Source organism: Notamacropus eugenii, chromosome 5, assembly GCF_028372415.1.
Source record: "Notamacropus eugenii isolate mMacEug1 chromosome 5, mMacEug1.pri_v2, whole genome shotgun sequence".
NCBI classification, from domain to species: Eukaryota; Metazoa; Chordata; class Mammalia; order Diprotodontia; family Macropodidae; genus Notamacropus; species Notamacropus eugenii.
Genome location: NC_092876.1, coordinates 272,497,234 through 272,524,076, shown reverse-complemented (window position 1 = coordinate 272,524,076; position 26,843 = coordinate 272,497,234). Strand labels below are relative to the sequence as shown.

Below are 26,843 nucleotides of genomic sequence, written 5' to 3'. Positions count from 1 at the left end.
TAAACAAAAGGTGTGGGCCTCCTCTAATAAAGCTTCCTTTAATGGGCAGGCCCATCAATGGGTGGGGAAGAACTTTAACTCTCATAATTACCATTACAGAGGCACAATTAGGATCACACAGGATTTAGCTGTTTCTACATAGAAGAACCAGAAAGCTTGGAATAAGATCTATTTCAAGGCAAAGTAGTTATGATAACAAACAAGAATTACATATGCAGAAAAACTGAACATACTCCACCAGGGGAAATAATGGTTATTTAATGAAATAGAGGAGTTTCAAGCAATTCTAATTAAAAGACCAGATCTTAATAAAAAAACTGATCCTCAAATACAAGACTCAAGAAAAACATAAAATGGTAAAACAGAAACAAGAAAGAGAAAACATAAGAGATTCAATGAGGATAAACTTTATATTTCTACATGGCAAGGTGATATTTTTAATTCTTAGAACTTTATCACTATAAAGGCAATTAGGAATACACAGACTAAAAGATGTGGATTTGAGATGACTATGGTGGGATGATATCCAAGAAAAAACCCCCAAAATTGAGGGAGGAGAAAGAAGATTGTACTGGGATAAGAGGGAAGGGGGAGACATATGGAGTAAATCATCTCATATAATAGAGGCATAAAAGAGCTATTAGAATAAAGGGGTAGATGGGGGCTGGCAGTTAAAGTTTAATCTTACTCTAATTGGACTTGGTTCAAAGAGGGAATAACTTACTCAGTTGTACATAGAAGTCTGTCTTATCCTTTAGGGAAATAAAAAATGATGAACATTAAAAATGAGGGAGAGGGGTTGATAGAAGAGAAGATGGTTTAGAGGAGGCATTGATTAGAAGTAAAACACCTGTGAGGAGGAACAGGGTGAAAGAGAAGAGAGGAAGAAGGATAAACAAGGGGAAACAGGATAGAGGGAAATTTACAATTAGTTATCCTCATTATAAATATGAATGAGATGAACTCACCTATAGAACAGAAATGGGTAGCAGAATAGGTTAAAAACCAGTATCCTACAATATGTTGTTTATGAGAAATACATTTGAAACAGAAATATACAGAGTAAAAGTAAGGGACTGAAAACAATGTATTATGATTCTGCTTAAGTAAAAAAAAAAAAAAAACAAAAACGCAGGGATAGTGATTATGATTTCACACAAAGCAGAACCAAAAATAGATCTAATTAAAAGAGATAAGGAAGGAAACTAAAGCATGCTCAAAGGTACCATAAACAATGAAGTAATATCAATACTAAACTAATATGGACCAAATGGCATAGCATTTAAATTTCTTAAGAAATTCAATGAGTCACATGAGGAAGGAGACAGTAAAACTATACTAGTGGGGGACCTCAACCTCCCTCTCTCAGAACTAGATAAATCTAACTGCAAGAAACACAAGAAAGAAGATAAGGAGGTGAATAGAATTCTGGAAAAGTTAGATATGAAAGATCTCTGGGGAAAATTGAATAGAAATGAATATGCCTTTTTGTCAGTAGTACATGACACCAGCACAAAAACTGACCTCATATTAGGGCATAAAAAACTCATAACCAAATGTAGAAAATCAGAAATATTAAATGCACCCTTTTCAGATGATAATGCAATAAAATTTACATTCAATAATATAGATAGATTAAAACTTAATTGGAAACTCAATAACCTAATCATAAAGAATAAGTCGGTCAAAGAAATCATAGAAACAATCAATAATTTCATTAAAGAGAATAGCAACGAGATAACATGCCAAAATTTATGGAATGCAGGATAAAGCAGTCCTTAGGAGAAATTTTATATCTCTAATTGCTTATATCAATAAAATAGAGAAAGAAGTCATCAATGAATTTGGCATGCAAACTTAAAAAAAAAAAACGCTGTACTAGGTTAAAATTAAAATTAAATTAAATTAAAAATCCTCAACTAAACCCCAAATTGGAAATCCTGAAAACTGAGAGATCAATAAAATTGAAAGTAAGAACACCATTGAAGTAACAATAAGATTAGAAGCAGGTTTTATGGGGATGGGGTGGGGAGGGAACACAATAAAATGGATAAACTAATAGTTAATTTTACTTAAAAAAGGAAAGAAGAAACCCAAAGTACCAATATCAAAAATGAAAGGGGCAAATTTAACACCAATGAAACAGAAATTAAAATAATTAGTTGGTGCTATTTTGCCCAATTATCTGCCAGTTAAATCTAACAACGTAAATGAAATGAATGAATATTTATAGAAATATAAGTTGTCCAGATTAATAGAAGAGGAAATGGAATATTTAAAAAACTCCATTGGAGAAAAAGAAATTAAACAAGTCATCAGTGAACTTCCTAAAGAAAAGAAAATCTCCAGGGTTAGATTTATTCATAAGTGAATTCTACCAAACATTTAAAAGAACAATTAATACCAATAACTATAAGCTATTTGGAAATATAGGTAGAGAATGAGACCTACCAAATTATAGTGCTGATACCTAAATAAGGAAGGCTGAAAACAGAAAAGAAAACTATAGATTGATTTCCCCAATGAATTTGGTGTAAAAATTTAATAAATACTAAACTGAAATAAAATATGAGCAAAGAGATTACAAAAATGTATCAAAGGATCATACAGTATGGAGAGTTGGAATTTATACTAGGAATATATCAGGGCTGGTTCAATAAAGAAAACTATCAGTGTAATTGACCACATCAATCACATGATCAAGAGAAATCATATGATCTCAATACATGAAGGAAAAGCTTCTGACAAAAAGCAATAACAATTCCTATTAAAAACACTAGAAAGCATAGAAATGCTTTCCTATAGTGATAAGTAATATTCATCTAAAACCATCAGCAAAAATTATCTGTTATGGGGATAAAAGCTAGAAGTCTTCCCAGAATAATCAGAGTTGAAACATGGATGTACATCATCCCCATTAGTATGAAACAGTCTACTACAAATGTTAGCTGTAGCAATAAGAGAAGAAGAAGAAATTCAAAGAATTAGAATAGGCAATGAGAACACAAAACCATTGCTTTTTGCAGATGATATGATGATATACTTAATAGAATCCAAGAGAATCAACTAAAACAAATTAGCTGAAATAATTAACAATTTTAATAAAGTGGCAGGATAAAAAATAAACCCAAATAAATCATAAGCACTTCTATGTATTGCAAAAGTCCAACAGCAAGAAAAATAGAAATAGAAATTCCATTGAAAATAAGTAATGTATAACTAAGTCAAATTGCTTGCCTTCTCAGTGAAGGTCATGGGGAGGGAAGGAGAGAATTTGTAACTCAAAACTTTAAAAATGAATGTTAAATTGCATGTTTACATGTAATTGGGGGAAAATACTAAATAAAAAAATAAAATAACTAGACAATATAAAATACTTGCATGGGCAGCAGGGTGGGGAGGGTGTCTCTACCTGCCAAGATAAACCCAGGAGTTATATGAACAAAATTACAAAACACTTTTCACATCAGTAAAGTCAGATCTAAACAACTGGAACAATATTAATTGCTCATGGATAGGCTAAGCCAATTTAATAAAAATGAAAATTCTACCTCACTTAATCTACTTATTCAGTGTCATACCAATCCAACTGTCAAAAACTTATTTTATAGACATAGAAAAAATTAAAATTCATCAGGAAGAACAAAAAGTCAAGAATATCAGGGTAATCAATAAAAACAAAATGTGAAGGAAGGTGGTCTAGCTGTACCAGAACTCAAACTGTGTTAATGAAGCAGTAAATATCTAGCACTGGCTGATAAATAGAGTGGTGGATCAGTGGAATAGATTAGGTACACAATACAATGTAGTTAGTATCCATAGTAATCTAATGTTGGTAAACCCCAAATCTAGACTTTTGTGATGATAACTCCCAATTTGAAAAAACTGCTGGGAAAACTGGAAAACAGTATGGCAGAAACTTGGTATACATAGAGCAACATGTCATACTGATTACCAAGATAAGGTCAAAATGGGTACATGATTTGTACACAAAGTGTAATACCATTAACAAATTAGGAGAACATGGAGCGGTTTATCTGTCATATGTATGGGAAAAGGAAGAATTTAAGACCAAACAAAATATACAGAACATTACAAAATGGAAAATGGAAAATTTTGATTATGTAAAATTAAACAAGTTTTGCATAGACAAAACTAATGCAACCAAAATTAGAAGGAAAACAGATAACTGGAGGGGGGAATTACAGTAAGGTAAACACACAAAGAATGGAGTCAAACTTTTAAGAATACAAGGTATTCTCAACTGATAAATGCTCTAAGCATAAAGTTTTCAGACAAAAAAGTCAAAGCCACGTATACTTATAGGGAAAAATGTTCCAAATCACTATTGAATAGAGAAATGCAAATTAAAACAATTTTGATGTACTACTTACATCCAATGATTGGCTAACATTCATGGAAAATGACAAATGTTGGAGGGGATGTGGGAAAACTGGGGTACCAAAGCATTGTAGGTGGAGTTGTAAATTGATCCAACCATTCTGGAGAGCATTTTGGAACTATGTCCAGAAAGCAATCAACCCTTTGATCCAGCAATACACTATTAGGTCTGTATCCCAAAAAGAATAAAAATTTAAAAAAAGAAAAAGAACTTATTTGTACAAAAATATTTATAGCAGCTCTTCTTGTGATGGCTAAGAATTAGAGAGGATGCCTATCAATTGGAGAATGACTGAACAAGGTGTGGCATATGATTACAATGGAATACCGTTGTGCTAGAAGCAATGATATAAGCATGATGACTTCATAAAAACCTGCAAAGACTTACAAGAACAGAAATAAAGAGAAGTAAGCAGAACCAGGAAAACATTGTACACAGTAACAGCAATACTGCAAAATGATGAATTGTCAATGACTTGGCTATTCTCAGCAATACAATCATTTAAGACAACCCTAAAACACTCATGATGAAAAATTCTGGGAGCCAAGATGGTGGAGTAGAAAGATACACATATGCTAGCTCCAAACCCACAGCCCATAAAATATCTGTAAAGAGGAACTCCCAACAAATTCTGGAGCAGTGGAAGCCACAGAGCAACAGAGTAGAGGAGATTTCTGTTCCAGAGAGCCCTGAAAAATGGACACGAAAGGTCCATTGCACACCGGACCTGGAGCAGAGCCCAGCCCTGCCTTGGCTGTGCGACACCAAGAGGAGCAGATCCAGCAGGCTTCAGGGACAGAATCTCCAGCAGCCACGCAGGTCCCTCCACCTACAGGCTCCAGGGGTGAGTGAGAGAGTCTTTTTGGCTCTCCAGGAGGGGAGTGGGGTGTCTCCATAACTCAGGCCCCCTCAGGAGGCAGCAGCGGAGGCAGTAGTGCACAAGGGGTCCCCAAGCAGGCAGAAGCCTGGATCCATTGTTGAAGGTCTCCACATAAACCCCCTGAGGGAACTGAGCCCCGTGTGGTGGCCCTTCCCCAACCTGAGCACCTGAACTTAATCTCACACTGAATAGCAGACCTGCCCCCGCCAAAAGCCCTAAGGCTAGGAAGCAGCATTTGAATCTCAGACCCCAAGCTCTGGCTGGGTGGATCTGGAGGTAAGGTGGTTGTGGAAAGGACACTCAGAAGCCAAGTCACTGGCTGGGAAAATGCCCAGAAAAGGGAAAAAAAAAAATAAGACCATAGAAAGTTACTTTCTTGGTGAACAGATATCTCCTCCCTTCCTGTCAGATGAGGAAGAACAAGACTTACTATCAGGGAAAGACACAGAAGTCAAGGCTTCTGTATCCCAAACATCCAGATTAAATATTCAATGGGCTCAGGTCATGGAAGAGCTCAAAAAGGATTTTGAAAATCAAGTTAGAGAAGTGGAGGAAAAACTGGAAGAGAAATGAGAGAGACGCAAAAAAGTGTGAAAAGCAGGTCAACACCTTGCTGAAGCAGACCCAAAAAAATGCTGAAGAAAATAACACCTTGAAAAATAGGCTAACTCAATTGGCAAAAGAGGTTCAAAAAGCCAGTGAGGAGAAGAATGCTTTCAAAAGCAGAATTAGCCAAATGGAAAAGGAGGTTCAAAAGCTCACTGAAGAAAATAGTTCTTTCAAAATTAGAATGGAACAGATGGAGGCTAATGACTTTATGAGAAACCAAGAAATCACAAAACCAAACCAAAAGAATGAAAAAATATAAGGTAATGTGAAATCTCTCATTGGAAAAACAACTGACCTGGAAAATAAATTCAGGAGAGATAATTTAAAAATTCTGGCACTACCTGAAAGCCATGATCAAAAAAAGAACCTAGACATCATCTTTCATGAAATTATCAAGGAAAACTGCCCTGATATTCTAGAACCAGAGGGCAAAATAAGTATCCAAGGAATCCACCGATCACCTCCTGAAAGAGATCCAAATAGAGAAACTCCTAGGAACATTGTGGCCAAATTCCAGAGTTCCCTGGTCAAGGAGAAAATATTGCAAGCAGCTAGAAAGAAACAATTCAAGTACCTTGGAAATACAATCAGGATAACACAAGATCTAGCAGCTTCTACATTAAGGGATCGAAGGGCGTGGAATAAGATATTCCAGAAGTCAAAGGAACTAGGACTAAAACCAAGAATCACCTACCCAGCAAAACTGAGTATAATACTTCAGGGGAAAAAAATGATCTTTCAATGAAACAGAGGACTTTCAAGCATTCTTGATGAAAAGACCAGAGCTGAAAAGAAAATTTGACCTTCAAACGCAAGAATGAAAAGAAGCATGAAAAGGTAAACAGCAAAGAGAAGTCATAAGGGACTTACTAAAGTTGAACTGTTTACATTCCTACATGGAAAGACAATATTTATAACTCTTGAAACTTTTCAGTATCTGGGTAGTTGGTGGGATTACGCACACACACACACACACACACACACACACATGCACATAAACACACAGAGACAAAGAGCACAGAGTAAATTGAATAGGATTGGATCTCTTAAAAAAATGAAATTAAGGGGTGAGATAGAAATATATTGGGAGGAGAAAGGGAGAAATGGGAATGGAGCAAACTATCTCTCATAAAAGAGGCAAGTAAAAGACTTTTCAGTGGAGGGAAAAAGGGGGCAGGTGAGAGAAAAAAACATGAAGCTTACTCTCATCACAGTAGACTAAAGGAAGGAATAAAATGCACACTCATTTTGGTATGAAAACCTATCTTACAGTACAGGAAAGTGGGGGAGAAGGGGATAAGCAGGGTGGGGGGGTGATTGAAGGGAGGGCAATGGGAGGAGGGAGCAATTTGAGGTCGACACTCATGGGGAGGGACAGGATCAAAAGAGAGAATAGAAGCAATGGAGGGCAGGATAGGATGGAGGGAAATATAGTTAGTCTTATACAACACGACTATTGTGGAAGTCATTTGCAAAATTACACAGATATGGCCTATATTGAATTTCTTGACTTCCCAAAGGGAATGGGTGGGGAGGGAGGGATGAAGAGAAGTTGGAACTCAAAGCTGTAGGAACAACTGTTGAGTACTGTTCTTACTACTAGGAAATAAGAAATACGGGCAATGGGGTATAGAAAGTTATCTGGCCCTATAGGACAAAAGAGAAGATAGGGACAAGGGAAGGGAGGGATGATAGAAGAGAGGGCAGATTGGTGATAGGGGCAATTAGAATGCTCAGTTTTTTGGGGTGGGGGGAGAGGACAAATGGGGAGAAAATTTGGAACCCAAAATTTTGTGAAAATGAATGTTAAAAGTTAAATAAATTAATTTAAAAAAAAAAGAAAAATGCTGTCTGCATCCAGAGAAAGAAGTGATGCTGACTGAAGCATACTATTTTTCTTTTTCTTCCTTCTTCTCTTTCAAGTCTTCTTGCAGAAAATAACTAATATGAAACTGCTTTTCATGATTGTACATATAACACCTATATCAGTTTGCTTACCACTGAGATAGAGGCAGGAAGGAGGGAGGAGTAAAATTTGGAACTCAAAAAAGTGTTTAAAATTGTTCTTACATGTTTTTTTTTTCCAAAAAGAAAGAAATTAGGGAAAAAGAATCTCTGGACACGTATATGGAGGGCAAGAGAAATTTTTCAGGAACCTGTGAGAATAGAAGTAATAGATATTCATGCACTAAATGACAGAAGAGTTAGGTTAACGTTTGAATCAGAAAGAAACCTTTAAGAGTAGGTTCATCCTGTATTGTGATCTCAGGAAGTATCCTGTCTTGACTTTGGCTGATTCCTGACTGGCAAACTCCTACCCGTAAGTCTTCCTTCTCTTCTGGTTAACCAGATATATTGATGAATGGTAACTAGAAAGTAAGGAGGTGAGGAGAAAGCTTTGAAAAATCAGGAATATGCATCAAGTTCCAAGTTTCATGAAGAATTCATCTTTAAGAACATTTCTTACCAAGTAGACTTATTGAGACTTCCTTTCAAAATTGAATATTTTGTGGTTCTTCAGAATTCATTTATGTGAAAACAAATATTTTTCACGCAGACAATGGCAGTATAGTCTCTTTTTTTTTAAAAAAAGTGAATAATACTTACTGACTATAAATTATAGTGGGCTGTATGTGTTCCAACCTTAAGATGTGTGATTCTCCTCCAAATGCATCTTTTGTTTCAAGTATTATTTGAAAGAAAATAGGATATTAATTCAATTTTAACCCTGTACAAGGCAATCATTTCAATAAATATTGCTGAAATCTCTTGAAAAACTATTTTTTGCAGTTTCTTGTCTTTTTTAGTTTTCCTACTTATGAATCACTACAGCATTTTTCTTACCTATGAATCTCTACTTATTTTTTATAATAGTAAGTTACCAAAAGAACTGGACTTGACAAAAGACAGAAAAGAAATTCTGGTGGAATGCCTCTGACTCTCCAGATTATCACAGAGAATGAAACACTCAGAAAGAATGAGGGATTTTTTTTTTTTTTTGCAGAGTTTGAGGTACTATGGATTTGGAATAATGCATATACTGTCAGGGACTACTAATGTGTTGATTGGCTCTCTTTTGTTACAGTGCAAAGGACAGGTAATAGAAATATTCAGAAACAAAGGGATGTAAAAGCAAATGATACCAATAATTGCTTTTAAAAAACAAGAACATAAGGAAGAGCCCAGTGAGACCGGAAATTTTTTCTCCCTCATTTTCCAGAAGAGTCGAGTTTTTATTACAGGTAAGTGACCTAGATTTTGACCACTAGCAAAATTCTTCAATGTATTACTAAATTATGAATTTTTAAGGTAAGAACTTCATATTTCAGGGTACTCATAGTATCCTAAAGAGAATAAGGGAATCCTCACATATGTTAAGCTGGCAAGTTTAACGTAGAAAAGGAAGTGAAGAGGCAGAATGTGTGGAGCTATGGAATAAGTCTGATGAGTTTCCCATGGAGGTGATGCTGGGAGCTCAATCCTTTAATAAAGCACATTATGGCCTTCAGAAGAATGATGAAGTAGATTCACTAGAAGGATCATTTGTGAAATAGCCAGAGAAAAATAAGGCAAAAATGAAGGGTTGATGACTTCCTCACTGACACAGCCTTTTCAGAGAATCACAAAATTTCACAATTTTAAGGACCACAGTAGTCCTCTGGTCAGATTCCATATAACCCCACAACCATAAGCCTCTAGCCTTTACTTAAAGACCTCCTGTGAAAGGGTACTCTCTCCCTCAAGGATGCCCATTCTCCTTTTGCATAGCTCGAGTTTATAAGGTGCTTTTTTCTTATATCAAACTTTCATTTGTGACTTTTCAGTTTCTAACTATGGTTTCTGATTTTATCCTCTAGAATCAATTATACGTGTAGCATAATAATAGAAAGCTTTTTTGTCTTGCTGAGATATAAATCTATTCAAATACATGATAGGAGAACCTCCTGAGATTATCTTACCTGGAAAGCACTACCCATACCTCCCAATCCTATGGAGGCAAAGAATATCACCAGAACAAACCCAGAATACATTTCCGAAGATCATGAAGAATTGAGCAAGAAACTAATGACCTAAAGACCACAGTTATGTTTTGTTTTCAAATCTCTGCTACATGCTGAATGCAGGAAAAAATGTAGAGATGGGAAGTGAAGAACAATGAGATTGAGACCAAGATTGAGATTTCCAGCTGATTGTCAGGCAACATGAATAAGAAGGCTATTTACAATCTCTGCCTCTCTTTCCTTGATTATCTCACTTCTCAGCATCTTTCTTGCTATCCAATCTTATTACTAACTTGAACGTATTCTCTCCTAAATTACCAATGGCCTCTTAACTTCCAAATCAGATAGACTTTTCTCAATCTGAATCTGAATCCTTCTCCACCCATCTGCAGCAATTAACAGTGAAGGCATCCTTAGCATATAGGATACTCACTCTCCTACATAACTGTAGTTTATGTTACAAGAATAAAATGTCTATAATTCTAGCAATTTTTGTAATATTGCTCTCCATCTGTCTAAAATTTCTCAGTTTCCCTTTCTGGACCATCAACCATACAATGATTCCTAACTGTAGTTGTGCTAACGGTTCTATTCTATTTTCTCTTTATACTAAGTCAGTGATGTAACCAGCTCCCATCAATTTAATTATCTCCATGCAGATAGTGCCCAGATCTACATTTTTACCTTGCATCTCTCTCCTAAAGCAAGTCTCACATGACCAAGTGCATATTGTATATTTTAAACTCAGTGTCCTGTAGGCATCTCAAACTCAACATGTCCACAAAAGAACTCATCTTCCTCTCAAAATCCGTCCTTCATAATTTCCTTGTTTCTGTTAAGGGCATAGCCCACCTTTCTTTCAACAGATTTATGGTCTTGGAGTCATCCTCAATTCCTCTTATTCACCCCACACAGTCAGATCAGTTGCCAAATCTGATCATATGTATTTCCCATAGCACTCTTTTCCCTTTCTTTCCACCTACTTGGTAATCAACCTAATTCACCATCCCTGGAATTATTGTATTACCTCCTACTGGCCTTTCTGCTTTAAATCTCTCCTCACACCAATCCACCCTCCAGACATCTTGAAAAGGAATTTTCATAAAATATACACCTAGCAACGTAACTTCCCTTCTTAATGAACTTCAGTGACTCCTTATAAGCTCACAGATCATATACTAAAGAGCATGTCAGATGCATATGTGATAGCAGATCCTGGAAAAGGATGGAACTGTTTGGAACCAACCTGTATAAACAAGATTCCTCTCCTTTTATTGAAAGTCTGGTGAAGATTGGATCAGAGAAGAGAGGAAAAGAAAGAGCTGATACATAGCCACCAGGAAGAGTATACTTTGTGAAGAAATGATATAAGTAAGCATTGTACAAGGGAACCAAGCAAGGTCCACAGAATCAAATCAACTTCCTTTCCTTGCATAGTACTTTTCAGAGGTCAAGCTTCAAGACAATAATCATTTGGAACAAGAGGTTTACAGTACACAAAGGGGTAATAATCCAAAGCAGAATCAAGAGTCCCACTCACTTCTAGCCATGGAATCCTCTGTGAATACAATGCTTGGGCTACCTTATAGTGATGCTATTTTAAAAGAAGGCTTCACTGAATTTACAGTCATGGAAGTCTTTTTTGTGAAGATAGAGGGAACTTTGGAAAACTCCTCAAGGGGAAAGGACCAAAATGTAAAATAAAAGAAAAACATGGAATCTTATCTCTGGCAAATACCATTGTGGAAGAGGCTGAGTCACATAGATTGAGACCATCATGGTCATCAAGCTCACCTGTATTAGCACGTTCTCTCATGGTGACAGATCTAGGACATGCACCACTTGGACATAGAAGGGGAGGAGGACATGCCAAACTGTCTGAAATCTAGCAGGACAGGAGTTAAGATCAGAACAGTGTCAATCTCCATGGGTCAGTCATGAAGGCCAGAGGAAGGAACACTATTCTTCAAGGTGTGTTGCCCCCACCATACTGTCTCTCTCTAGCTATAAGATCCTCTACCAGGAGCTTCGGTCTATGAAGTTGTCAAAGTGGTCCCATACACCGGCAGTTCAATGTGTCCCCAGTATTTTCTAGGGAGCAAATACCCAGCTACACAATATTTTCCACCCATCTATATAAGTGTAGTTTAAGGGATACAGGAATAGAATGGCTATAATTTTAGCAAGTATGACTTTCTTAACCTCTAAGATTTCTGCTCCTTAATACTTCTTCCCTCTTGAATTTCCTTCTTCCCTATGATTTTCTATCTCCCCCAAGAGATGCTTCCCCCCCCCCCTCCCATTGTAGCAACAAAGCTACTCCAAGAAAGCATCTGGAAATTCTAGCTATGATTTCAATAAAAGAAAAGGAAAACTTCTCCAAAAATTGATGTTCCAAAAAAGAACAATATGACCTCTATATCTCTAGAATGGAAATAAAAGGACTCCGATCCACCTTACCTCCACTTCTTAAACATTGACACAAGAAGAGCCTGTGAAAGTTAGATGCCAATGGAATGTCCCTCCAAATTACAGGTCCCTGAATGGGCTGCTTGAGTTCCTTATTGATAGCAATGTAGGCAGTGTGAGAAGAGACAACTCCCAACTAAAGGCTAACTTCCACCACTCTTTTCTTCACTTCTGCAGCATCCTGTAAGTTTCCCTCAAGGGGCTGGATCAAGGACTTGGCAGCCAGGTGATGAATGGTCAGTCTGGAACAAGACAATCTTTTGTGCTACCAATGGGGACCTGGGAAGGCAGTCCTAATCATGAATTCTTAAGCATTCCTAATAACTGGGGAAAGTAAATGAGGAATAAAAGGAAAACATGTATGAGTCTACAGGAGAGAGATTAATGAGAAAGGGTGGAAGAGAAGCCTCAATAACAGGCAAATGAAAAAGGAGAGAAGAATAATCAAGGATTCTTACATGTCATCTGCTTTGGGATCCAGGGAAAATGGCACTGTGTTTGTGAAGCCATAAGCTTGGAATGTGTAATGAAGACATACTTTATCTGCTTCCTGTTTGGACTAGGACAGGATAAACAGAGAGGTCAGGGAGTAGACAGCCTCCTAAAGTGGAGTCTTAAGGTCTAAATCACAAGCATAAGATTATAGCACTACAGCTTGCAGCAAACTCAGAAGACATGTAGTCTGACTCCCCCATTTTACATAACAGGATAGAGACCCAAAGGAGTTCAGTGCCTTGTCCCTGATCATAAATCATGAGCATCTGAGGTGAGATTAGAACCCAGGTCCTTGGAACCCAGAGCCATGCCTCTGTCTCACATACTGCATTATATCAGAATGGAATCATGTTGATGAAAAAAACATTATCAAGGTCCACATATACCAGAAGGGAAACGAAATTAGAGCACTTGTTCCTGCCTTCCACATGCCATCTTCCAGATGAGCAGATACACCACCCACTGACAGAAAAGGATAAGCCCAGGATATTGTTTGGACATTGACTACCACAACCATGGGACCCAAATGTAGGAAGGGGGATTTACTGCATTTGTCCCTTTCAAGTGGGCATAGATGATTAACCTTTGACCCCTGAAGATGACCATAGGATCTGGGGAGAGCAAGGCAGGCCCCATCCCAAGGGGCAGAATCTAGGTCAGGGAGACATCCTGTATCAGTGGCTGCAAGGCCCATTTGAGGGACCTGAGAGCCTGGGGGAACACAATGAAAGGTACAGGATTTGAGCTGGAAGAGACCCCTAGAAAAGGAGGATTTACAGGAAGGGAGGAACTTGATGGAAGACGATAAGCAAGGGTTGAAAGACATTTCCTCCCCCTTGGTCATGTGAGAAACCTTGCTTCAACCCTCTGTCAAACTCCTGAACATATCACTGCAATCTGTGCCCCAGTTCTTTTTGTCATTTATGGGAAATTGGGATAGTGGGATTTTTACAATCAACAGCAAAAGTAAATCCAAGATGTAGACCCAGAACCTCCAGGGACACAAGGAAAGTCCCAGGCAGGCTTTATATCTTTCTTCCCCTTCATGCCCATGTCCCTTGGGCATCTGTCTGTCATGACCAGAGACTTTCCCAGGGAACATCCTGCAGTCCATGACACACAGTGAGGTCTCCCCTGCCCCACACTCAAGAACTCTCAGGTCTATAGCTGTGAAGGCTGTAGAAAGGGAAAGTTCCCTCTTCACCCACCAGGCACATTTCCCAACCACCTCCAAACAAAAATCATCAGAGCACAGGGTGTAGGGACAAGGACATATCCCTGCTCAAGGAGCTCTTGTGGGGCCTCAGTGTAGAACAGATGCTTTTGGAAAACAGAAAACCAGGTCACCTTGGGCTTCATTCTTTCCGTTCCTGTGAAGAATTCTGTAGTATCCTCACCTGCCTGAGCTACACCTTTAATAAGGCTGGTGGAAGCCCCTTCTCCAATTCCAAAAAAAGAAACAACTGCAAGGAGAAGACAGCAGGCTGGCCAATGGAAGTCTTGGGAAAGGATTCCTGACCCCTACTTCAGTGGGGAATGAGAGGACAAATGCCTTAGCGGGTAGAGTCCTGGTGAAGGATAACATACCCAATCATCTACAGATCATCATCACAGAATCATAGATGGTGTGCAGGAAGAAACCTTTGAGGCTGACTGGCCCATATCAAATAATATGAGGATATACAGATGAACAAACTGAGGCCCAGAGCCACAGGGAACAAGTTATGTATCACAAGCTGAATCCTGAAAACCATGCCTGTGATTCTGACTGTGACGTTGAACTTCAACAATGACCTTCCATGTATCACATACCTCTCCATCTGTGAAGAGGAAGAGCTACAGAGGGAGACAAGCAGGCACAGATTCTTCAAAGCCACATCAGGTGCCTCAGCCCAGGACTCTCCTGACCCAAACTACAGCACTTGTTCCACCATAGAGCAGGTTACCTCACTCTTCAGTTCCATAATACTGTGGGTCTATAAGGGGAGGCTGGAAAGTCACTTGTAAACAGTAGTGTAGATGTGGGGGGTGGAGCCAAGATGGTGGAGTAGAAAGATGCACATACTCTAGCGCTTCCCCCACAGCCCACAAAATATCTGTAAAAAATGACTCTCAACAAATTCTAGAGCAGTAGAAGCCACAGAAAAACAGAGTGAAAGAGTTTTCCAGCCAAAGGTAACCTGGAAGGCTGACAGGGAAGTTCTCTCTCACAGGACACTGAGCAGAGGGGAGCTCAGGCCTGATCACATGGCACTGGGAGGAACAGGACCTGAACATACTTGCAGGATCAGAATTTCCAGCCTGGAGGATCCCAGATCCCTCAATTCACAAGCTCCAAAGAAAGCTCCAAAGTTCAGTGTGGGATGGTTTTCCCAGCTTGGAGAGAGGGGAATGAGGTTCCCCCAGCAATGGCCCCACGGGGTGGCACCAGTGGGCAGTGGGTAGCTACCTGGAAGCAGCCTGGGTCCATTGTCTAGGCAGCTCAGCTTAAAGCCTCTGGGGGAATTGAGCAGCTGATATGAACCTCAGCTCTCAGTGGTGGCCCTGTCCCCACCCATAGCCCTTGGGGGAGCTGAGCAGCTGATCTGAATCTCAGCCTTGAGCATAGTACTGGGGAGAGGAGGAGCACCAGGACCCTCCTCTTGACAAAGGATTAAGAAGTCAAGTAACTGGTTGGAAAATGCCCAAAAAAGGGAAAAAAAAAATAAGACCATAGAAGGTTACTTTCTTGGTGAACAGGTGTCTCCTTTTATCCTTTCAGATGAAGATGAGCAAGGCATACTGTCAGAGGAAGTCAAGGCCTCTGCCTCTGGTACCTCCAAAATGAATATGAAATGGGCTCAGGTCATAGAACAGCTTGAAAAATACATCAGCAGCCAGCTAAAGGAGAACTAAAAAAATGCTGAGGAAAATAACACCTTTAAAAAGAGGCTAACACAGTTGGAAAAAGAGGTCCACAAAGCTAAAGAGGAGAAGGAGGCTTTAAAAAGCAGAATTAGCCAAATGGAAAAGAAGGCTCAAAAGCTCACTGAATAAAATCTTTCTTTAAAAGAGAGAATCAAGTTCAGGGAAACTAATGACTGTGAGATGAACCAATAAGTTAGAAAATAAAACCAAAAGATTGAAAAAATAAGAAGATAATGTCAAAGATCTCATTGGAAAAACAACTGACCTTGAAAATAGATCCAGGAGAGACAATTTAAAAATTATGGGACTATCTGAAAGCCATGTTCAAAAAAAAAGAGCCTAGACATTATCTTCCATGAAATTATCAAGGAAAACTCCAATATTCTAGAACCAGAGGGCAAAATAAATAGTGAAGGAATCCACTGATCACCTCCTGAAAAAGAACAAAAAGAGAAACTCCTGGGAACATTGGAGCCAAATTTCAGAGTTTCCAGGTCAAGGAGAAAATATTACAAACAGTTAGAAAGAAACAATTTGAGTATTGTGGAAATACAATCAGGATAACACAGGATCTGACAGCTTCTACATTACGGGATCAAAGGGTTTGGAACAGGATAATCCAGAAGTCAAAGGAACTGGGATTAAAACCAAGAATCACCTACCCAGCAAAACTATTTATAGTACTTCAAGGGAATAAATGGTCATTCAATGATATAGAGGACTTTCAAGCATTCATGATGAAAAGACCAGAACTGAATAGAAAATTTGACTTTCGAACACAAGAATGAAGAGAAATATGAAAAAGGTAAACAGAAAAGAGAAATCATAAAAGACTTTCTAAAACTGAACTATTTACATTCCAAATGGAAAGATAATATTTGTAACTCTTGAGACTTTTCTAAGTGTTTGGGTAAGTGGAGGGATTATACACACACACACACACACACACACACACACACACACACACACACATAGACCAAGAGTACAGGTTGAATTGAATCAGATGAGATGATATCCATAAAAAAAAATAAAAATAAAAATTGAGAGATGAGGGAGGAAAATACTGGGAAGAGAAAGGGAGAAATGGAATGGGGCAAGCTATAACTCATAAAAGAGAGAAGTAAAATCTGGTTCAATGGAGGAGAAAAGAGAGAAGGTAAGAGGGGAAAAGTGAAGCTTACCCTCTTCACATATGGCTTAAAGAGGGAATAACATGTTCACTAAATTTGGTATGAAACTCTATCTTACACTACAGGAAGGTAGGGGAGGAGGTGACAAGTGGAGAGAGGGGGGTGATAGAAGGGAGGGCAAATAGGAGAAGGGAATAGCTAGAAGTAAACACTTTTGTGAAGGGACAAGGTCAAATGAAAGAATAAAAAAAGGGTGGGGACAGGGCAGGATAGAGGGCAATGTAGTTAGTACTATACAACATGATTATTATGGAAGTCTTATGCAAAATGATACATATATAGCCTATATTGAATTGCTTGCTTACTCAATGGGGATGGGTAGGGAGGGAGGGAGGGAGAGAAATTGGAATTCAAATTATTAGAAATGAATGTTGAGAATTATTATTGCATATAACTTGGAAACAAGAAACACAGGTAATGGCGTATAGAAATTTATCTTGCCGTATAAGAAAAGAGATAAGATGAGGTAAGAGAAGGGTGGGGTGTGAGAGAAGGGAGGTCACATTGAGAGAAGGGGTAATCAGAATGCAAGGTATTATGGGGTGGGGAGAAGGGAGAGATGGGGAGAAAAATTGGACTCAAAATTTTGTGGAAATGAATGTCAAAATCTAAAAATAAGTAAATAAATACAATTTTTCAAAAAGACATACTGGAAGGGATTTATGTTTCAGCTATATGTTAGTTGAGGAGGCCTATATGATCTTTTCTATAATCCTTTTCATTCTTGGGATTTTGCCATTAATAAATTCCACAAACTAAAAAAGAAAAGAAAAGAAAAAAGAATTGTAGGTGTGGTTACAACTGGGATATGGAGTTGTGGCAAGAAGAAGGTAATAAGTATTTATGAAGAACCTACTATGTGCCAGACACTGTGCTAAGCACTTTACAAATATCTCAAGATCTGTGACACAGGTGGTTCATTCAGGACACCTCTGAGGATTCAGAGCCTCCAAAAGCATAGTCTGGGTCTTCTGTGAGTGGGACCTTTTACTGGAACCCTGCAGAGATTTGGGGAGGTAATGGGTGTAATAGAAAGAATGATGGACTCACTGTCCATCAGCAAAGACTTGGCTTGGAGGCCATCTCTATCACTTAAATAGTACTGTGGCCATGAACAAGTCACTCAAACCAAAACCTTAGTTGGCCCAGCTGTAAAGTGGAGACAGTAATATCTGTACAAACAACCTCACCATGTTGTTGTAACAATCAAACAATATAAGCATCATTATCATTGATATAATTTTTTCTTTGTGTCATTTGCATCATAAATTGCTATTTGAATTTTCAGTTGTTATCATATAGCCAAGAAATCTCATTCCTAGTGCAAGGGATGAGACTCTTCTTATGGAAGGGGAGACTCTATAGATTTCCCCAGTCTGTAGTGATTTAGCATGAGGCAGCTAGGTGGCCCAAGGGATAGAGCTCCAGCTCTGGAGTCAGCAGGACCTGAGTTCCAATCCAGCATCGGACACTTACTAGCTGGGTGACTTTGGGCAAGTCACTTTATGCCAACTGCCTCCAAACAAATCTGATCACTGCTGACTTCAGAGAGGATTAATGCTGAGGATCCATCAACTAAACAAGACTATTGTCTCCCTTTGTCCCAGTCCCAGTTGCTTACATATGGAGGGTAGCCTGGCCTGCATGATTTGTTATAAATGTTCTTCAGTGGCTCTAAGATTTCAGTCCCTCCCAGGTTAGCTTCTAAAGCGTTAACGCTGCACAGTCTCCTCCACGGACTGCTGTGTGTACTCCACACTCTCTCTGAGACACATACATACAAGAGAATTCTATGAGAGACTTTTCCAGCAGTGTCAGGAAGTTAAGCCTCTTTCCCATCTCATAAGCCTCAGCTCCAAAGACAGGTCTTATACTACAAATTCTGTAACTACACTATTTGTAATATCTCCCTCAAAATTTCCCCCTTTGCCTCCTATCCTCCTTCCCAGCTCTGTGATTCCAGCCAGAGACTCATGGAAAGAATGACTCAAAGGATGATCCAAATCCCTAGATATTGAAAAAACAGCCAAGGGATAAACTCGAACAACAGCACCAGAGATTTCTGAGTGAGAAGAAAGGTAGAGAAGACATTAAAAAAATTAAAACTGCCATTTTCCACCCTTCTGATATATAGACCTCGCCCAGTTCTCCCCTCCATGATTTCAGTCCCAATGAATTACCGTTAAAACGGTTGCATTCAAATTCAGTGCACCATAAGAAAATAGTGACTGCATTATAAGATTAACTTAATCCCCTAAATTCCATTTTTATTCCTGAAAAAAAGGATATGTGAAAGGGAACAAATATTCGTACCTTGGCACTATTAATGTGCAATTGGGTACTCACTTTCTTTGCTATTCATTCCAGATGACATGCTCCCTGAGCAGTCCATGAGGAAGATAAATTCACCAGTGCTCCCTCCTGGAGACTCAGGAATCTCAGGGTAGAAGGTCAACATCACAGCTGGATCTCCCATTAGGGAACATACCCAGAGGTAAATATATATGTGTATATGTGTGTATATATATATATATATATATATATATATATATATATATATATATATATATATATATATATATATATATATATATACAAATATATATGTGTATATATATATATATATGTATGTGTGTATGTATGTATGTATGTGTGTGTATATACGTATATATGTACAAGTATGTATGTAAGTACTGCAGGCACCAGAAAACAAAATGATGTGGAAAAGGCACTGAGGGAGAGAAGAGAGCTTAATTTTTATCCCTTGTGTTTTTATTTTGTTTGGCATTTTTGAGGTAGTTGCAAAAGGACTTAAGAAAACTTAAAAAACTGCCAATGAAAGCCTAACCAGAACAAGAAACCATCAGGCATAGATCATACCTCTAAATCTCTTGACATTATGTGAAATATATTAGAGAAATATGTTGGACTACACAACTGGGCTAAACATACATAATATGAGAGACTTTGAAAAGATTTCATCCATCTAGAACCATGTGCCTAATCTAATCAACTTAAGTTGAAGTTGGATAAAATATAAGGTCCTACCAACAAAATGAACTCTGCAGACACATGCAGGTAAGCCATAACATAAGGTCCTACCAACAAAATGAACTAAGCAAGCACACATAGGTAAGCCATAGTTAGACAACGGCTTCTATAAAGAGATCCTGCATTAGACAGTAGGGCCTTTGCTATCTCTTCCAATTCTGGGATTCTGGGTCTGAAACTCCACTGAATTTTGATTTTAAATTAGGTCAAAGTACCACAGTATACTATTCAACAGTCAGAATAGTAACTTTGTTCTTTCTTTAAGCCTTAGCATTTCTACATTTGATACAATAATGAAACCTTTCCTTGTTCTTTTTTTAATTTAATTTTATTATTATTATTTTTTAATGTTTTACAATCACTGCCATAAAATTAAGATTTTATCCCCCCCACACCTACTCCCCACTCCCCCCTCCCTCCCCATGACAGCATACAATTCTGTATAGGTTCTACATATACTTTCCTACTCAGTGCATTTTCACTATAGTCTTGCTATGTAGTCGAACTAAAATAAATGGAAGAAATCATATAACAAATCAAAACACGATACACAAAAACACACATGCACACAGACATGATCTGCTATATTCTGCGAATGACTTCGATATTTCTTTCTCTGAGTGTGGAAAGAGTTTTGGCTTAGAAAACCACGCACCATTGGGATTTTTTTTTTTTAATAAGTTCTTGCGTTATTACGAAATTCCAAGTCTACCAGAAAAAACTCACACACACTGTGGTCGTTGCTGTGCACAAAGTTCTCCTGGTTCTGCTCCTTTCACTCAGCATCAGGTCATATAAGTCCTTCCAGGCCTCTCTGAAGTCTTCTTGTTCATCATTTCTTATGGCGCAATAGTACTCCATTACATTCATATACCATAATTTATTCAGCCATTCCCCAATTGATGGGCATCCCCTTGACTTCCAGTTTTTGGCAACTACAAAGAGTGCTGCTATAAATATTTTTGTACATGTGGGACCCTTTCCCATTTTTATGATCGCTTGGGGATACAATCCTAGTAGTGATATTGCTGGGTCAAAGGGTATGCACATTTTTGTAGCCCTTTGGGCATAGTTCCAAATTGCTCTCCAGAATGGTTGGATGAGCTCACAGCTCCACCAACAATGAATTAGTGTTCCAACTCTCCCACATCCTCTCCAGCATTTATCATTTTCTTGTTCTGTCATGTTTGCCAATTTTATAGGTGTGATATGTATCTCAGAGTTGTTTTGATTTACATCTCTCTAATAAAAAGTGATTTAGAGCATTTTTTCATATGATTATAGATATCTCTAATTTCTTCCTCTGAAAATTGCCTATTCATATCCTTTGACCATTTGTCAATTGGGGTGCTTGTTCTTTTTCAGTAAAGCAGTGAATTTCCCTCTTTGGATTCCTGAGACCACTACTACATTCCATAGTTAAAACCATCCCACAATTATACCAGCACCTCTCTGTCAAATGTCAGCATGCCTGGAAGGTAGATCTTCAGTAAGGTGAACAATCCTGAGATTGGCTCACCTGGTTTGGCACCAGCCTGGGTCAGCTCCACAGAGATAGTGGATTTGTTCACAAACTTGCAGTAAACTAGAATCTCAACATCTAGATCAAACTGATGCCCTTCAGCCAAGGAGACCTGAATTAGGATGAGGCAGAGCAGAAGCAATGGGAGAGCAAGAAGGAAATTCCAGGAGGTTCTTCTGAATTCCCAGATGAGAACAATGGGCTGGAGAGTTAACTTCCCATTATTCAGTGATGCTCTGGTGGGATGGAATTGGTGTGAAAGGAGAAATGTCTAGGTCTAGAAGAAAGAGGAATGGGTACAATACCATCATCTTATGGGTGAGTTCAGGACATTGGAGAGTAACTGGAAACAAAAAGGAGGGGTCTGAGCTATGGAAGTGGGCTACCAAGGCAAATGTGCTGTCTGCCTATTTAGTAACCTGGGCCACCGATGTGTCATCTTTCAAATACTGCAGGGGACTCAGAGAACAGTTGGACTCCACCTTCTCCATGCCATTTGGAGAGCAGACATTGACACTAACAGTAAATATGCAGGGCAGCTTCTTGCCAGGAACTTGAGGGATTTGAGACATGATGTTGTTTGCCTCAGTTGACTCTGCAATGAGCCACACAGTGAGGATCCCAAGAGGAACTAAGTTTCCTTTTCTCACCTAGGCCATAGCATCTAGACAGAACCAGATAACCCCATTGTTCTTCCATCCACACTCTGCCTTCCCCTTGTTACTGGAGGAAGTCAACCTCCTCACCTTGCAGGACATAATGTGGATTTAAGATAGCTGGCAAGATAAAACAAACAGCCTCATCTTCCTTCAGGGACAGTTCCTGAACGTAGCTCAGAGTGACAGAAGCCTTCTGGCCAGGGGGCAAATTTCCTACACTGCAGCTGAAGATGTCACCAGAACTGCTATCCTGCTCCAGAAGGAAGGCTTGCTGGCCTTGGGAGATGGCATTTTCATAATTCTCCTGAGCCTGAGGGGCAAAAAGAACAGCACGAATGAGGATATCTTAGGAACAAGGAGAAGAGGAAAAGAAGTCTTCGGGGAGAGAGGCAGAAGCAGGAGATAAGGAAAGGGCTTAGGGGAGGCAGTCTGAAAGAAAAAGACAGCAAGGTTAAGGGGAGAAGCAACAGCCACTCAGGCTGACTTCTCTTCAAATAGTGTCAGTCAAGAAACAGAGATTTAGGGTCAGAAAGCCCCTGGAAGACCATCTGGGTCAATCACCTCATTTGTCAGAAGAGAATACTATGAGCAAAATAGTTGCTTGAGCAACTATTTTGAGGACAAAAACAATTCAGTGTTTCTAGCTGAGACTACAATAAAACATACTGACTGAACATGAAGAATGCAATGGAGAGACCTGGGGTGCCATCCCTACTACCTGCTGCTTCTCTTGTATTTCTGCCACTATACTCTTCCCATCCACCAGAGCCTGGAAGCTATAAACAGCAGAGTCTTCATCCATGGGGAACACAAAGAATGCTTCCACAGGATCTGCTTCTTCATTCTTGTAGTCCAGGGTTGCATTCACATCTGCCACAAACTCATGGAAAGACACAGCCACTGAGATGCTCTTAACGGGCACTGGAGGAAGGAAATGCACATCAGCCCTCAATTCTCAGCACCAAAGACTCCACAGAAGGGTTACAGAGATATCTCTCTTTTTTGTTATCCTTGCTTGTACTCATGGTAGACTTACTTGGCTTCTTGAAGTGGGTGAGGAGACCACAAGTGTATTCCACGGTGGAATCTTATTTAAAATAAAAACAAAGAAATATGAAATCTTAAGTAATCCACAAATGTTCTAACACCATTGTCAACTTAAGTTTTTGTTGGACCCAAAATTCTCTGACAGAAAAAATCCACCATTTAGAAAGCACCCAAAGTTGAGATCAAAGAACAGATATGTCCCTGTTCAATCTGAGAAGTCAAGAGTCAAGTTTCCCTAGCTTCAGTCAGTGACCCATTTACTTAACCTCAGTGAGCCTTACTTACTGACAGAATTGTACTAGTTGTTACACATGGGAGACCCACAAAGGCTAGAGGAGAAGTGGTGACTTTAGCCCTGGAACAGGTACATGAACAGGAAAAAGGATGATTGATGACATAAGTGGGCAGTCCCACCTTTATTCAGAGAACTCTCAAGTCAACAAAAGGGTTTGTTTCTATTGGTAGTGGCTGTCATTGTTTCCAAGGAGAGTTAATAAACTGTGACCTTCCTGAAGGAAGCCAAATTCACCTTTTTTTTTGGTCATCCTTAAGTTTCCTTACCAATTTCAGCTCAATCCATGTTTCACTACTCTTGAATGGTCTTTTTTTAAAAAAAACAACTAGATACTTTTTCCTTTATTTATTCATCATCCTTCCAGTTAGTAACTATTTTTTAAAAGACATTTTCAATTTTGAACATTAACTTCCAAATTTTTTTGATTTCCAAACTTTCTCCCCATTTCTCCCCTCCTTCCACCCTAAGACAGTGTGCAATTTGATATAGGCTCGACATATACATTCACTTTGAACCTATTTTCACATTAGTCATGTTGTAAAAGAGAATTAGAACCAATAGGAGAAACCATGGGAAAGAAGAAACAAAAAAAGAAGAGAGAGTAAATCATATGCTATGATCTGCATTCAGACTCCATAGTTCTTTTTTTGGAAGTGGTCAGCATTTTCATCATGAGTCTGTTGGAGGTGTCTTAGATCCTTGCTTGCTAGGAAGAGATAAGTCTAGCAAGGGTAGTCACTGGACATTGTGACTGTGTACAATGTTGTCCTAGTTCTCCTCCCTTCACTCAGCATCAGTTCATATAAGTCTTTCCAGGTTTTTCTGAAGTCTTCACAGCAATCTTCCATTACATTCATTTGCCACAACTGTTTCAGCCACTTCTCAACTGATGGGCATCCCCTCAGTTTCCATTTCTTGGCTACCACAAAAAGAGCTGCTACACATATTTTTATACATGTGAGTCCTTTCCCTTTTTTATGATTTCTTTGGGATACAAACCTGGAAGTTGTATTGCTAGGTCAAAAGGAATGCAGAGTTTTATAGTTCTTTGGGCATAGTTTCAAATTGCTTTCTAGAATGATTGGACCACTTCACAACTCTACCAACAATGCATTAGTATTCCAATTTGCCCACATCTTCTCCAGTATTTATCATTTTCTTGTTTTGTCATATTAGCCATTCTGATAGGTATGATGTGGCATCTTAGAGTTGTTTTGATTTGCATTTCTCAAATAAATACTGATTTAGAACATTTTCTCATGATTATAGAAAGCATGAATTTCTTCATCTGAAAACTGCCTATTTTATATTAGACTCAGTTCTCTATATATTTTAGAAATGAGTCCTTTAACAGACATGTTGGTGCTAAAAAATTCTTTGTTTTTTCTTCTTCTGTCCAAATCTTGGTTAAATTGGCTGGAGGTTTGTTTGTTGCAGTAGGGAGTGTGCAGTGCAACCCACCAGTCAAGTTACATGACAACACAAAAGTGGCTAGTAGAAGGGCCTGGACAAAGGACTCATTACATCTTTACTTTCGTTACATCCTCTACATTTTTCATGGGCCTCCCCAAATCCTTTCGCATGCTGCTACAAGCAGTTCCTAGTCCGGGCCCAGTTCTGCACAATGCTTTGCACATAAGTAGGAGTTTACTAAATGTTAATTGATGGAACAATGAATTTCTAATAATCAATAAACATTTATTAAGCACCTGTTTTTATATGCTGACCACTTCCCTTAGAGCCTCAAATGGAAATAGGAAAAAGGAGTTTATAATCTAATGGGGGGAGGGTGATTTTAAAAAATGGAAGCTGAAGAGAGAGGAGAGGAAAAAATAGAAGGATGACAGCTAGATGGGAAAGGCCTTCGTGGCCAAATTAAGAGTTGGCTGCTTTGAGTGCCCTCTTTAAACGAAGGTTTGGGGAGGAAACCTTATCTCTCTAATCAGAGATGCTGAGGCTATCTTTTAGTATCTTGAGGCTCCTGGTCATGAGGTTCCTGGGAATGTGATAGAAAAGTCGAAAGGACTGCAGTAAATATTGATAGCTATGACCTACAGAAATAATTATCTTGGGGGTCCTCAATCCATTTTTTAAGTGTAAAGGAGTATAGAGACCCTAAAGTTTAAAAACTACCGCCTTAGGCCAACCTTGGACCAAGGAGGAGGATGAGCAGCACAGCAAGAAATTAAGGATTTGGGCTGGAGAACCAAATCTGTAAAAGAGATAGCCCTGGTTTGCTTGTCATTTCTCAAGTCCCTCTTGGTCATCTATACTGACCTCTCCCCCTGTGATTTACATTCTCTGGTATCTTGGGGTAAAGGGAGAAGGGAAGGAGCTTGGCTCCTTAACACAGGGAGAAGCTGCATTACCAGCAAAGTTCAAATTGCACATCATAGCAGAGCTTATCCCATGACTCTAGCATGTGTTTTCTCTGTATAGAATCAAGGGCTGTTTTTTCTCATACACACTGATAAAGTGACACAAGTCTCATGACTAAGAATATTTCTGATCTGGGGATTTCTTTATAAGGGGCAGCTGCGGCACTACCAGAAACTGCTTATGCTGCTTTTAATACAAGCTTTTTAGATCAGACAGTCAGTCAATAAACATTAATGATGATCCTACTGTTGCAACCTAGGGATCTTGGGAACCCTGAAATGCAAGGGTGAGGACGGGTCTGCCTGGAAAGAGTTCAACCACCGGAGTTTTCTTTCAGTCAGAGACAAGGTTTATAATGTCACCAAAAGAAAGAGGTAAGATTTGAAGAATTGGTGCATTTGCTAGGGATAAGACTGATGTTTTTTATAGGGAAAAATATTGTGGGAAGATTTAGATAGGATTAAGGAGTGGCAAATAGCCTGAGGTGACCAAGAAGTAACAGAACAGGAATCTATCAGGGTTTAAGGCTGGGAAGTAGCCAAAGGTGGTCCTGAAGTAACAGATAATGAAGGGCTGGACTGGATCAGAGGTAACAGAAAATTAAAGGTTGACCTGGGTCAGGGCCACAAGGAAAAGACAGTTGAAAGGATTTTTGAGTATCTAGATGGGGAAGTGTGGGAAGGTTCAGGAACTGGGTTGCTTTTTGGGGGTCCAGGTCCCATACCCTGTTGTACTAGATACTAGGTGAAGTCCTAGAAAGATTAATGAGTAGCAACAATTTTGTATTTAGGATCAGGATCAGAACCCTTCCATTTCCTGAGATGTTTGTCTTGATTGCTGCTTTCTGTACTGTTTTCTCCTTTATTATATTTATTATATCCACACCATAGTTGAAATCTAGTTAATTGGTCCTAATGCAGTTCTGAGGGTTCAGGGG

At 38.9% G+C, this 26,843-nt stretch overlaps 1 pseudogene; it reads right to left on the bottom strand.

The window, feature by feature from the left end:
• LOC140507862 (von Willebrand factor A domain-containing protein 5A-like) overlaps positions 1–23,777 on the bottom strand; it is a 30,710-nt pseudogene extending 6,933 nt beyond the window's left edge.
• Positions 23,778–26,843: the final 3,066 nt, after the last annotated feature.